This window comes from Polypterus senegalus, chromosome 3, assembly GCF_016835505.1.
Source record: "Polypterus senegalus isolate Bchr_013 chromosome 3, ASM1683550v1, whole genome shotgun sequence".
Lineage (NCBI taxonomy): Eukaryota > Metazoa > Chordata > Cladistia > Polypteriformes > Polypteridae > Polypterus > Polypterus senegalus.
The window spans coordinates 218,542,393-218,557,643 of NC_053156.1; the positions used below are offsets into that span (position 1 = coordinate 218,542,393).

The 15,251-nt window shown below is 43.6% G+C and overlaps 1 protein-coding gene across 1 annotated transcript in view; it reads right to left on the reverse strand.

Annotated features, from left to right (window-relative positions):
• LOC120525857 (N-fatty-acyl-amino acid synthase/hydrolase PM20D1.2-like) overlaps positions 1–15,251 on the reverse strand; it is a 67,520-nt gene that overhangs the window by 26,749 nt on the left and 25,520 nt on the right. The gene's annotated exons all lie outside the window — the stretch shown is intronic.

Consider the following 15,251-nt stretch of genomic DNA (forward strand, 5'->3'; position numbering starts at 1 on the left):
AAGACTTTAAATATCAAATGACAACATTTTTGCCACTGGCCTCATTCAGTACATAAAGACAAATATCACCTGAAATATTGCATGACATTTTAGAATGGGACCATGCAGCTTGATAAATAACCAGCTAATTTACATATATAATATATAAAGGGCCCAGAATTATGAGATATTTAGAGACAAGAAAAAAACAAAAATCCAGGATTTGTATATATTTTTTAATCTTGTATTAGCTAACACTTATTAACTTGTTATTTATCATACTGCCTTGAGTCTAATGCTATGAGCATATCCATAACTTTTTCTTTATTGTGTAAACAATTTTAACAAATTTAAAATATTTGTCATATTAGGTATTTTCTATTGCCTTCTTAATTTACAAATCCGAATTAGAAATTTGTGGAGTATACTTACAAAAAGAGTATCATTTTAATATACAGAGATGAATAAAAAATATACATCAAGATTTAATTGTATTAATTGAATTGTTTACTGACTTTATTTCTAAAAATACAATAATATTTGGATTTTGCTGGAGTTTTACATTTAAATTCTGGCATTCTACTCCAGTACTCACAAAAAAACACCAAAAGTTTGTTTCCTATGGAGAAAGTATCTCACACAGCAAGTGTGGAGATGGACTGGAGGAGACTGACTGTCAAAAACACTTTGTCCCCCAGTATGATAGATGGCAGTGCTCCTCTGATACGGCTCCAAGTTTGGACATCCATAGGATTGCATGGAGCTCGGAGTTTGGGAGATCAGCCCTTTTAAGAGTTCCTGGGTGCTGCCAGAGGTCCCTGCCTGGATGGGACTCTCCTGTTTTAAGGAAATTCAGCCCGACCTGGAAGTGCTTCATGAGTGCAAAATTGAAGCACTAGATCCATTAAAGTAATTACCATTAAAATTATAATTAAATTACCATTAAAGTAGTCATCTCACCTCACCCTGAGAGACAGGGTCGGGAGGAAGAGGAGGGCAAAGCTTGCCTGGAGTAGAGGTGGTGTAAAGGAGAACTGCTCGTCTCTGAAAAGCATGTGTAAAGGCATTTTGTTTATCATAAATCAATATATTTGAACCCAAGATTGTTGTTGTTGATGCCCTTGTTTTAGTTGTGTCTGGAGTTTGGGGCTCTGAGATGCTCCCTACTGATCACAACGGTAAAAACATGATTTTCTTAGCCGAGGACAATAAACACTTGTACGAAATAGCCATCTCTGTGTTTGATACGTCAAAAGAAGATAATGTCATGAATAATAACTCCAAGCTCAAAGTGTGTACCATAGCGAGAAATAATTGACAGTGTATTCATGAGTTTCTATTACTGCTGTACACTATCCATTAAGATGACTTATATTTCCTAGCATCCATCTAAAACTAGCCTTAAACATTTTCTCAGACTTGTGGGCTCATATCTATTTCTTCTTACACCTGCCACATTCCTACTCTGCCAAGCACGATGCAATCAGTGGAGTGAAGTTTCAGTGTTTAACACATATCAATGTTGTGACTTCTGAGAAGTTAACTGATTAGGCAAGTTTAGTGATTTATACACTAAGTTCTAACTAAGTGGAGTAGAATTACAAATTGGCACATGCCAAATACAAGTATCCAAAGTCATAAAAGGCAAAATATTCTAGTAAGACAGACAAAACATTAGGTAAAAAGAAGTAGAGATTTTTATAGTGTGTGGAGTCAAGTGTCATAATAGAATGACAATATAGACAGGGTGTGCTCTGCTGCGTGCAGCCCTTAGTGGAATTAATGTGGATGACAAACATCTAAAAGTAGCTGTCAAACATGACAATGACCATATGATGTTAAGATATGTTGGCAGCACAGGCAGAATACTACAAAGCAACTATGCACATTCAGCATTACTGCATTAATGTTTACTGCTCAACTTGATGAACTACAATCTGTTACTATATTAGAGTGTAAAATAAGTGTGATTATTTTTTTGTCAAATCTGTATTTATGGATTTTATTGAATTTTAAAGCAATTCATTTCTTTGCTTAGTTTCAATTTCAGTCTACCCGCTTGTTCAAGTTCAAATATATTGCCATGTATACACTATAAAATTAAGTTCTTATTTGCATTTCTCCTCCAACAATAGACAAAAAATAGAAGTAATAGAGGTAATTTTAACAGCAGATGAAAATGCATTGCAATGGGTGTTTGAATCAGGCAAGGACATAAGGTCAAGTGAAAGAATGATGATTTATGGAACAAAAAGGTCATCCATTCATTCACTCCATGTAACGAGATCATGCACTGAAGGTGTGCCAGATGTCAGTCAGACAGGCATTCCATACATATGGTACATAACTGAGAATCATAAAGAACTGCTTGCCAGCTCATCTCTGAACAGTCAACAACCATGTTGAGAAGAAACAAGAGTTCAGATAATTCAGTGTTCATATCTCAGGAATGTAAACATAACTAAAGAAAAGTTAGAAAGGTGCAAGAAATGTGAATAGGTGTCATGTGGCTTGAGAAAACATACAGGCTTGATCATAGATGCACAATACAAGGTCACATGAAACATGTAAGAGATGATATGTTCAATAATACTAGCTTTGAAAATACAGATTCATGGCAAAAGTGGTCATATATAGTCTTTGAAGGCTGTAGTTCCTGCATGTTCTTGTGGTTTGCAAACAATTTTAAAGTTACAATATGGAATCCTTGTACAATCAGTTTTGTGTTTAGTCCTTATCTGTAGTTGGTTATGTATGCATCTTAGTGTTTTTAAATTGTGGGGCACATTCACCCACTATACTGAAACCGATAAAAATAGGATTTCAAAAAGACACAAGTATAAACTACAAAAGCTGTAATAAGAAAAATAAAAAAATATATTTTATTTATACAAAACCTTTTCAAGCAGGATGCACAAAGTGCTTCACAATTGGGAAAAGCACAACAGATAAAACATAAAACAAAAATAAATGATTAAACATTAGCAGTACTAAAAGCAAATTTATACATTATACTAAGATGTCATTTAAAAACAGAAACTGAACCAGATGATCTAATACTAAATGGAAGACTATTCCAGAGTATTTAAAATCTAAGCCTCACCCATAGATTTTTCAACCTGACCCAAGAACAACCATTTCATGTGAGAGATCATTGAAACTCATAAGGCCTCAAGACCTTATTAAACATACAATGGGGCCAAATAAACCCACATATACAATTAAAATACAGGGAGGCAAACACAAGTGCATTAAAAAAAAAACAAAAAAACAAAAAACCAAATATAGGCAAAAATTTGCAATGAATTAAAAGAGTATGAAAACAGCTATGCAATCAAATATACAAGGAAGTGCACAACCGAATTAATATTTTCAAGATAATACAGGCATAATCTGTGTTCTCATATTGTGCCAGGGTCTCGATTTGTTACCTGGCAACTCTAAATCGGCCCACAATGACTGAATGTTGATAATTGGTAGGGATGCTCTGATCAGGTCTTTTAAGGCTGATACCAATCACCGACTTCACTTTTTTATTTTATTTTTATTTTTTTCCCATTCACCCCTTTAAAAATGTTTTGCACTAAGTTCCTGTATAACCAGGTGCATAGAAGCCTTATGTCCTATATTAAAGTGTATTTTTAGAATTAAACTATAGACCACAGGTATTGGCTGTTCACTTTTTATTAACAAAACTAAATTCTGTAGGCTTATCGCTCACTGACCATAAAAATACTAAAATAAATAAAATTTCTTTAAAATATATACTAAGAAAATATCTACAAAAATATTTATCCATAATACATATGGCATAAAAAATAAAATGCTTCTCATAATTACAATTTATCATAATGTTTAATTTTTTTAATCTAAAACAAGGCTTATTAAAAATGTAGTTTTCATGATTCCTCCAATTAAAAAAACACTATACTGTAATACACATATACAGTATATATATATATATATATATATATATATATATATATATATATATATATAGCAAAATACCCACCTTCTTGCTAAGTACTGCCTTAAAATTTTTCTTAAGAAGAAAAGTAAACCTTTTTAAACCGAGGGAAAATATACCAATAATTATTTGTTAAGGATCTCTTTGTATACCACGTTGTCAGTTCGGCCCTCCGGTTGTAATATGACCAAGCTGTGCACTGAGCTTACTCTTGAGCGTGCAACGTACAGTTGGCCATGTAAAAAGCAATCTTGCCTCAAATCAATGCCAATCTTTTATAGGGTCTGTCCCTGAGACTTATTAATTGTCATTGCGAAGCAGAGCCTTACTGGAAATTGGGGGCATTTGAATTGAAATGGGAGATCAGAGGGTATAACAGGGATGCGAGGAATAAAAACTCTCTCCCCCGAGCCACTGCTAGTAAAAATAGTTGCCTCAATTAGGTTCTTTTGCAGACACGTGACCTGAAGTCTCGTGCTGTTAAAAAGTATCGGTGGCTGTAAATTTCTCAGTAACATTATTGGTGCCCCAACCTTCAAAATTAGATTATGCTCAGGAGTGCCTGGAGGATTCAGAGTGTGGAGAAACTCTACTGGATAGTTTACCGCGTCTTCCACTTCTACAACTGAATCCACAGATTGATACAGTGGTGTAAAAAACTATTTGCCCCCTTCCTGATTTCTTATTCTTTTGCATGTTTGTCACACAAAATGTTTCTGATCATCAAACACATTTAACCATTAGTCAAATATAACACAAGTAAACACAAAATGCAGTTTTTAAATGATGGTTTTTATTATTTAGGGAGAAAAAAAAATCCAAACCTACATGGCCCTGAGTGAAAAAGTAATTGCCTCCTGAACCTAATAACTGGTTGGGCCACCCTTAGCAGCAATAACTGCAATCAAGCGTTTGCGATAACTTGCAATGAGTCTTTTACAGCGCTCTGGAGGAATTTTGGCCCACTCATCTTTGCAGAATTGTTGTAATTCAGCTTTATTTGAGGGTTTTCTAGCATGAACCGCCTTTTTAAGGTCATGCCATAGCATCTCAATTGGATTCAGGACAGGACTTTGACTAGGCCACTCCAAAGTCTTCATTTTGTTTTTCTTCAGCTATTCAGAGGTGGATCTGCTGGTGTGTTTTGGGTCATTGTCCTGTTGCAGCACCCAAGATCGGTTCAGCTTGAGTTGACGAACAGATGGCCGGACATTCTCCTTCAGGATTTTTTGGTAGACAGTAGAATTCATGGTTCCATCTATCACAGCAAGCCTTCCAGGTCCTGAAGCAGCAAAACAACCCCAGACCATCACACTACCACCACCATATTTTACTGTTGGTATGATGTTCTTTATCTGAAATGCTGTGTTCCTTTTACGCCAGATGTAACGGGACATTTGCCTTCCAAAAGTTCAACTTTTGTCTCATCAGTCCACAAGGTATTTTCCCAAAAGTCTTGGCAATCATTGAGATGTTTCTTAGCAAAATTGAGACGAGCCCTAATGTTCTTTTTGCTTAACAGTGGTTTGCGTCTTGGAAATCTGCCATGCAGGCCGTTTTGCCCAGTCTCTTTCTTATGGTGGAGTCGTGAACACTGACCTTAATTGAGGCAAGTGAGGCCTGCAGTTCTTTAGACGTTGTCCTGGGGTCTTTTGTGACCTCTCGGATGAGTCGTCTCTCGCTCTTGGGGTAATTTTGGTCGGCCGGCCACTCCTGGGAAGGTTCACCACTGTTCCATGTTTTTGCCATTTGTGGATAATGGCTCTCACTGTGGTTCGCTGGAGTCCCAAAGCTTTAGAAATGGCTTTATAACCTTTACCAGACTGATAGATCTCAATTACTTCTGTTCTCATTTGTTCCTGAATTTCTTTGGATCTTGGCATGATGTCTAGCTTTTGAGGTGCTTTTGGTCTACTTCTCTGTGTCAGGCAGCTCCTAATTTAAGTGATTTCTTGATTGAAACAGGTGTGGCAGTAATCAGGCCTGGGGGTGGCTACGGAAATTGAACTCATGTGTGATACACCACAGTTAGATTATTTTTTAACAAGGGGGCAATTACTTTTTCACACAGGGCCATGTAGGTTTGGATTTTTTTTCTCCCTAAATAGTAAAAACCATCATTTAAAAACTGCATTTGATGTTTACTTGTGTTATATTTGACTAATGGTTAAATGTGTTTGATGATCAGAAACATTTTGTGTGACAAACATGTAAAAGAATAAGAAATCAGGAAGGGGGCAAATAGTTTTTCACACCACTGTATGTTTTTGGTTGTGAAGGTAGTTCTTGAAGTAAAATGTGGTTTATAGTCGTAGTCATGTCATTTCTTGGATAGCTCTCTCCCTCAACCATGACACGTTGTTTTCGTTGAAAAGTTGAATATGGTGGCCGACAGTGGCGTCATACCACCGAAATAAGTGCGTACATTGGTTTCGGTTAGTGCAGGGAAGCCGCCTACCAAATTTCATGAAGATGGGGCCATAAATAAGAAAGTTTAACATGGCGGACGTTGTTGACTGTTACGCGTAGAATTTCGAAATGAAACCTGCTTAACTTTTGTAAGTAAGCTGTAAGGAATGAGCCTGCCAAATTTCAGCCTTCTACTTACACGGGAAGTTGGAGAATTAGTGATGAGTCAGTCAGGGCTTTGCCTTTTATTACTATACTAGCAATTCCATTATTCATAAAGCTTCAAATGGTGATCTGTCTTTCTGCGTTAACTGCATATTTTTTAATACGTCTCAAACCAAGGGGATGTGAGGGTAAAATGAATCGGGAAGCGCGTGTACATACTCAGTGCACCCCCTCTCGGGAATCAAACCTCGGACGTCGGCACTAGAGGCGAAGCCTCTACCATTAGCCACGCGTGTGGTTTGTCTATTTGAGAGTATGTAGATCGGGGTATATATATACCCGCGCTTTGCAGCGGAGAAGTAGTGTGTTAAAGAAGTTATGAAAAAGAAAAGGGAACATAAAAATAACGTAACATGATTGTCAAAATACAGTAATTGTTTTGTGTTATGAGTGTTGCTGTCATCAATGATTTGATTATCATTATTTCTTTCAATCAGGTTCGTATTTGTAGGATGTGTTGTGTTCAAGCGCTCTTTGGAACTGTTGCTTTTTGTCTGTGCATTACCTGTGGGTCACTGGGAAGATGTGTGCCCACGGGGGAAGACAAAATAAAAGCTTTTGTTTATTCTGTACATGCCTCTGTGTCAGTCTGTGATGGGTTGGGCGCTATATAGCTCCATATATATATATATGTATATACTGTATATATATATATATATATATATATATATATATATATATATATATAGTGGCATCCGGCCGGGCTCTAGACGCCCAGGAGGACCGGAGGAGGGCTTGTACCTCCTCCAGACCGCGAGGGGGTGTCTGCCCTGATTATGTTGGTGGCCATGGGTAAATGGCTTGTAAGCCCGTCCCTGTAGGGACCCGTGGCCACCGCCAGGCGGCGCCCCGGTGCCTGAATATCCCTGGAGCCCAGCACTTCCTGGTGTGGGGAAGACGACAGGGGGCACTTCCGCCACACTGGGGTGTGTTTACGGAGGAGTGCCGGGAAGCAGCTGGAGCCCATCCGGGTTCCTATTTAAGGGGCCGCCTCCCTTCAGTCGATAGCGGAAGTCGGGTGGAAGAGAGACGGAGCTGGAGAGAGGACTGGAGGCGTCCAGGAGAGAGGCATTGAGACTGTGAGGCCTGGACATTGGGGAAACGGTGCTGGAGGCACTAGGGTTTGTGGTGCACGTGACTTGTAAATATTGTAAATAAACAGTGTGTGGTGGAGCCAACGATGTCCGTCTGTGTGTGTCCGGGTTCAAGTCCACAATGCGCCCAACGTGGGGCGATCCGTCTGGTGCAAGATGGGGACCCTCAAATAAATATTTTGTGGACGGCCCGGCACAGCCGCTGGAGCGTCCCGTGCACAACCCCGCGGGAGCGGTTAACCCCAAAGACCGCCGCCGGACCGCAGAATGGCCATCCCCGGGTGTGGAGGAAGAAGAACGGGCGTCGCCAGAGTGCAGCGGACTCCGAGGGTCACGCTGTCTGGACAGACGGCCAGGCCGGCGTGGCGAAAAAGGCCACACCAAGGCAGGGGCCTCAGAGTGACGGGAACTGGGAGGTAAGTGCCCTGCCCTGCAGTAATCGGCCCTTCAGGGGCAGACATACCTTGCTTTTTACATGTAGGGACGACCCGGATCCGCATCAGTGGCAGGAGCACGCCAGTCTACGGGCTGTTGGCAGCGCGACGGCGGCAGCAGTGGAGGCTGCGAAATCGGAGCCGCTGCAGCTTGAAAATGCGCAGCAGCTGCGAGGCTGCCAAGAGGCACGCCACCGCATCCAGAAAGGGGGAGAGAAGATGGCCGCGGGCCGGATGTCCCGCCCGCTGACAGGCACGGGATTGGCCGGTGTGTCTTGTGTGCCCGCCAATGGTGGTACAGAGGCGGGACCAAGGAATGCCAGTCTCGTGCCGAGAAGAGGCCCGATTGGGCCAGAGGGAGTGGCCCACAGGAGGCAGATGACGAGTGTGGCTGATCAACAGGTAAGCCCACCAATGTCTGTACCCTTGTTTTCGCCGGCGGCTCTACGTGAGCCGGAGGAGTCCATTTGGCCCGCAGAGTCGCCTTTATTGCAGATGCTGGGTGCTCTTGTAGTCCAGCTGGAGCAGCTAAAGGGGAAGGCGGTCGCGTCGGGAGAGACGCCGTGTGATACGGAGGATCGTCGCGACGCTGGAGCCTTTGGCCGACAGAGTACCGCGGGGAAGGTAGGTTTTGCCGTCCCCGTAAAGCATGAGGGGGGATTCACCGAAAACGGCCGTGACTTTAATAAGGAGGACCGGCAACAAGTAGGCAATTCCCCAACAGCGGACACGGCAGCGCAGACTGCATGCGGAGTAAGGAGAGCGAGTCCACACGGGCTGGCAGGACAGGGGCTGATGAGTGCCCTGGGTCCTAGCGCCCTGTGCTCCAAGCCCACAGCAGTCTCCTATTGCTCTGCAGGGACGCAGACGGGGCTAGATTTGAGCTTTCACCATGCTCAGACCCAGACCATCAGGGCGTCCAAGAGGAGAAGGAGGAACCGAGTGGTGAATGCCGGTTCCTCCGATAGGATGGGACGTGTCGATGGGTGAGCACGTCCAGTGAAGGGCCGTCCTCTGCAGAGGCAGAGGGAAACCCCTGGGCGGGTGGAGGAACCGCCTGCAAGAGCGGCCCCACCTAAGACGGACGGACGGGCGGGCATGGAACCTGCGGAGGAGGAGGCAGACAGGCAAGTCGTGGGCTGTCGGTAGGGGGGGAGAGCACTGCCGGTACGGAGACCGACGGGACGCTTGGGGTGAGTGTCCAGGCAGTGCTTCTGGCCCTCCCTTTTCTCTTTTTACAGGACCGAAGCCCCAACGAGCGCTGGAGCCGACGTCGCTAGGAACCTGTCTTCCTGGAATGGGCCGCTCTGCGGGAGCACTCCCCACCGGAGAGCGGATGGTGCCCCGAGGTGAGAGCGGCGCAGACCAGAGGGGCGCGTTGACGTTGGAGGGGGTGCCGAAATAAGATGTCCCAGGGCGCTGTGTTGGACCCTGGGGACATAGTAGGACCCTCTCTGGGGACGTGCTGCCCTTTCGGGAAGTGCAGCTCGGACCCACATGTCTTCGCTAGCGGTGGGGCACTGTGGCATCAGCACGGCCGGGACACCCAGGAGGACCGGAGAAGGGCTTGTACCTCCTCTAGACCACGAGGGGGCGACCGCCCTGGTTATGTTGGGGGCCACGGGTAAAGGGCTTGGAAGCCCAGCCCTGTAGGGACCCGTGGCCACCGATGCCTGAATATCCCTGGAGCCCAGCACTTCCGCCACACCAGAAGACGACAGGGGACACCCGGACGGCTTCCGGGTGCAGCCGGCACTTCCGCCACACTGGGGTGTGTTTACGGAGGAGTGCCGGGAAGCAGCTGGAGCCCATCTGGGTTCCTATTTAAGGGGCCGCCTGCCTACCTTCAGTCGATAGCGGAAGTCGGGTGGAAGAGAGACGGAGCTGGAGAGACGGCTGGAGGCGGCCAGGAGAGAGTCATTGAGACTGTGAGGCCTGGGCATTGGGGAAACGGTGCTGGAGGCACTGGGGTTTGTGGTGCACGTGACTTGTAAATATTGTAAATAAACAGTGTGTGGTGGAGCCAACGATGTCCGTCTGTGTGTGTCCGGGTTCAAGTCCACAATATATATATATATATATATATATATATATATATATATATATATATATATATATATATATATATATATATATATATAAACACATCTCAAAAAAATTAAAAGAACACTTTGAAAACACATCAGATCTCAATGGGGAAAAAAATCATGCTGGATATCTATACTGATATGGACTGAGTAATGTGTTAGGAATCAAAGGATGCCACATAATTTGATGGAAATGAAAATTGTCAACCTACAGAGGGCTGAATTCAAAGACAGCCCGACAAAGTGAAAAAATGATTTGGCAGGCTAGTCCATTTTGCCGAAATTTCATTGCAGCAACTTAAAATTGTAGTCAGTGGCTTGTATGGCCCCCACGTGCTTGTATCCAGTGTCAGGTGTTTTATTGGATTTAGGTCAGGTAAGCGTGGGGGCTAGTCAATGGTATCAATTCCATTCATCCTCCAGGAACTGCCTGCATACTCTCACCACATGAGGCCGGGCATTGTTGTGCACCAGGAGGAACCCAGGACCCACTGCACCAACATAGGGTCTGGCAATGGGTCCAAGGATTTCATCCCAATACCAAATGGCAGTCAAGTTGCCGTTGTCTAGCCTGTAGAGGTCTGTGCGTCCTTCCATGGATATGCCTCACTGACCCACCACCAAACCGGTCATGCTGAACGATGTTACAGGCAGCATAATGTTCTCCACAGCTTCTCCCAACCCTTATACATCTGTCACATGTGCTCAGAGTGAACCTGCTCTCATCTGTGAAAAGCAAAGGGTGCCAGCGATGGACCTGCAAATTCTGGTATTCTATGGCAAATGCCAATCGAGCTCCATGGTGCCAGGCAGTGAGCACAGGGCCCACTAGAGGACGTCGGCCCTCAGGCCACCCTCATGAAGTCTGTTTCTGATTGTTTGGTCAGAGACGTTCACACCAGTGGCCTGCTGGAGGTCATTTTGTAGGGCTCTGGCAGTGCTCATTCTGTATCTTCTTGCCCAAAGAAGCAGATATCAGTCCTGCCGATGGGTTAAGGACCTTCTACGGCCCTGTCCAGCTCTCCTAGAGTAACTGCCTGACTCCTGGAATCTCCTCCATGCCCTTGAGACTGCACTGGGAGACACAGCAAACCTTCTGGCAATGGCACATATTGATGTGCCATCCTGGAGAAGTTGGATTACCTGTGCAACCTCTGTAGGGTCCGGGTATCACCTCATGCTACCAGTAGTGACACTGATCATAGCCAAATGCAAAACTAGTGAAAAAACAGTCAGAAAAGATGAGGTGGGAAAAATGTCAGAGGTTTCATCTACCCATTTCTTGAATCCACTACTTTTAGGTGAGGGTCACAGGCATTTGGGGCCTATTCTTGAAGGAATAGCCATAACATTAAAGGAACTTTGTACTGTTTATTTACACGTTGAAGGTGTCTAATAAAGCTTAAAAATTCAAGCAATGAGGGAACTATCACCCTTTACTGTCAATCATTTGAATGCTAGCATACTATCAAATATGAATGCCACATTTTGTAATAAAATCAAAAGTAGCAGAAACAAAACTGAAAAATTACACTTAACAATAGAATCCCTAAAGCCTATGAAAAAAACTCATAATCCCGGGCCACCTTAAATTCCTTCCCACCTCTCCGTCAGCGTCTTTTGTTTTGTAAATGTGTCGATCAGCGCAAGCAGCCTGCTATCCCATTACCCCCACCGAAAATTCTCAGAGCTCAAGTGTCTTTATCTGGCAGTGAGGTGCCTGGAGTTATATAAGGTATACGTTTTGTTTTTCAATCTTGCCTGTAATGACAACTCATGTTCAAATGGCATAGTGTTTTCAAATAGTGACATTTTCATGTATGAATGTGTGTGTGCGTGCAAGAGAGAGGCAGAGACAGATTCAATCTCATTCAAGTGGTTACTAAAATATAAAATAAACACTTTCGCAAAGCTATAATGAAACAAGTGTGCTTTTATTCAAGAATAATATTAAGTAACAAAAAATTCAAGTGAGAACAAGATACCATGACATGATTCACCAGCATTTGTGTTCTGCTTATATCCCTTCAGCGATTATCTTTTACAGGTATCAAAACCTTACAACAGCTGTTACGGACCGAACCTTACAACAGCTGTTACGGACCGAAATCAAAGGCTTTTTCTTTTTGTGCGCATACATTGTCAGCATGGCACTGCCAGATCTAAACACTAGTGTGGTGAATTGCTCGCGTACTAAAGTGACTTTAGCAGCAAGTGGAAGTCCCATTTTACTTATGATGCCAAGCAGAGTTGTGTCGCAGTGCAGAAGTCTGTTAGGCAGCAAAATCTCTGTGAAGAAGCTGTCTGTTGTTATGGTTCCACCTTTGTCATGAACCGGCTTCATGACCACAGACTCAGAAAGTCTTTGGCCTGGGTTATAACTCAAAACACAGTTCTCAACAAAATGTTGCCAAATGTCCGAGACTGCAGCAAATCTGTCATTTTCACACGTTATGCATGGGTGTCTTTGTTGTCAAAGAGCAAATGCCACATGGTAGTCTGGAAGCGGTCACGGGACATCGTATCTTTGATTGCTGGTACAACAAACAGTTCTGAGCAGGAATCAAGCACGGCACCAACTGTGGTCATCGCTGTTTTTTTGAAAAAAATGGAGATAAATGCCATCAACTCAGATAGGGAGAGGCAAGATCATTGTAGCACATTAATATCACTGACAAAATAAAATTGAATAATAAAAAAACAAGCGCTAACTTTTACAAGTAGCCAAAATTTATACTTGGTGTTACAGACTCAAATCACGTTTTTATTATATTATAGTAATAATAATAGCTGACAGGCACGAGATTGGCCGGTGTGTCTTGTGTGCCCGCCAATGACGGTACAGAGGCGGGACCAAGGAATGCCAGTCTCGTGCCGAGAAGAGACCCGATTGGGCCAGAGGGAGTGGCCCACAGGAGGCAGATGACGAGTGTGGCTGATCAACAGGTAAGCCCACCAATGTCTGTCCCCTTGTTTTCGCCGGAGGCTCTACGCGAGCCGGAGGAGTCCATTTGGCCCGCAGAGTCGCCTTTATTGCAGATGCTGGGTGCTCTCGTAGTCCAGCTGGAGCAGCTAACGGGGAAGGCGGTCGCGTCGGGAGAGACGCCGTGTGATACGGAGGATCGCCGCGACGCTGGAGCCTTTGGCCGACAGAGTACCGCGGGGAAGGTAGATTTTGCCGTCCCCGTAAAGCATGAGGGGGGATTCACCGAAAACGGCCGTGACTTTAATAAGGAGGACCGGCAACAAGTAGGCAATTCCCCAACAGCGGACACGGCGGTGTAGCCTGCATGCGGAGTAAGGAGAGCGAGTCCACACGGGCTGGCAGGACAGGGGCTGATGAGTGCCCTGGGTCCTAGCGCCCTGTGCTCCAAGCCCACAGCAGTCTCCTATCGCTCTGCAGGGACGCAGACGAGGCTAGATTTGAGCTTTCACCATGCTCAAACCCAGACCATCAGGGCGTCCAAGAGGAGAAGGAGGAACCGAGGGGTGAATGCCGGTTCCTCCGATAGGATGGGACGTGTCGATGGGTGCGCACGTCCAGTGAAGGGCCGTCCTCTGCAGAGGCAGAGGGAAACCCCTGGGCGGGTGGAGGAACCGCCTGCGAGAGTGGCCCCACCTAAGCAGCTCACTACTCAAAATGCGGAGCGCCTGGCCTCGAACCCATAACCTTTGGGTTATAATGCAGCAGTTTGTACCTCTGCACCATTCAAGAATACATATCAACTTCCTATCAATTGACATTTAAGCTTGGGTTATTAACTCATTGACAGCAAGTTGTAAATCGAATGATTTTTTTTCCTTGGTTATATTCTTAAATAAAAGTGCACATGTTTATTTGACATTTGGACTAAAGTCTTCACACATTATACACTTCACATCATTATTAGTATAACATGGAAAAGTTTCTGCTTTAGGTATGTGTTTAGCATTTCTTGCCATCCCACACTTACACAGATCATTGAAGACACGGGACACACATGAAAAGTATTCCAAATAACGATATATTATTTACCTCCTATAACTCCAAGCACATAACTGCCAGATAAAGAGGCTTGAGCTCCGAGAATTTTGCGATGGAGCATCAGTGGCGGGGATGGGATAGCAGGCTGCTTGCGGTGATCGACACATTTGCAAAACAAAAGGGGCTGACGGAGAGGTGCGAAGGAATTTAAGATGGCCCGGGATTACAAGTTTTTTCGTAGGCTTCAGGGATTCTAATGTTAAGCAGAAGCATTGTTACTGAAAATATAGTCAAACAGAAGTAAATTGTAGACTACTTAAACAAAAAAAAAACATTTTAAACAAATTTGTATGTATTAAATTCTACATGTTGAGTGTCTGGGTTGAATTGAAAAGCAAAAACACATTGTAGTTATCCAGCAATGTAACAGTTTTAATTGTAGTTACTCTTGAGAAAAAGGTAAAAATACTCCCACCCAATGTATGGAAGCAGAGAAGCCCAACCTGCAACCACTGAGACCATGGTACCTCGTATGGTTCACAATTACTTCCAGGGTCTGCTAAAGGGTATCCCTAACAACAGTAAGGTCAACAAGTTAACCTCAAGGCAGAGTCAGTGATTCTTAAGAAGAAAAATGAATTTTGATAAAAACTTTACTGGCTGAGTAAAAGCAGTCACAAGGGAGTTTTCTATACTGTGTATTTTTCAGGCACAAGAACAACTAGAATAGACATCCTACAAGACAAACTTTATTTTTTGCTATTTTGTTGAGACTTTGTGTAATAATGTCTTCCTGGTTTTTGTATAATCTTCTGCCATTTTGGACACTTACATAACCCGGAGGCACTGATACAGTTAAAAATCAATGCCCCACACAAGACTGAGATCTGAAACAAAACTAACAAGAAGTTGTGGTAAAATTAAACAGAGTTAAGCTACAATATATAGAAAACATAAAGCTGAGTGGCAGCATGTAAGGCTGTTTATATTTGAGTGGTGAGGGCATAAAAGAAAACTATAGATTTGGAAACATAATATAAGGACGATAGTCTGTTAATCTACATAGATTTTCTAGAAAGTGATAACACGAGT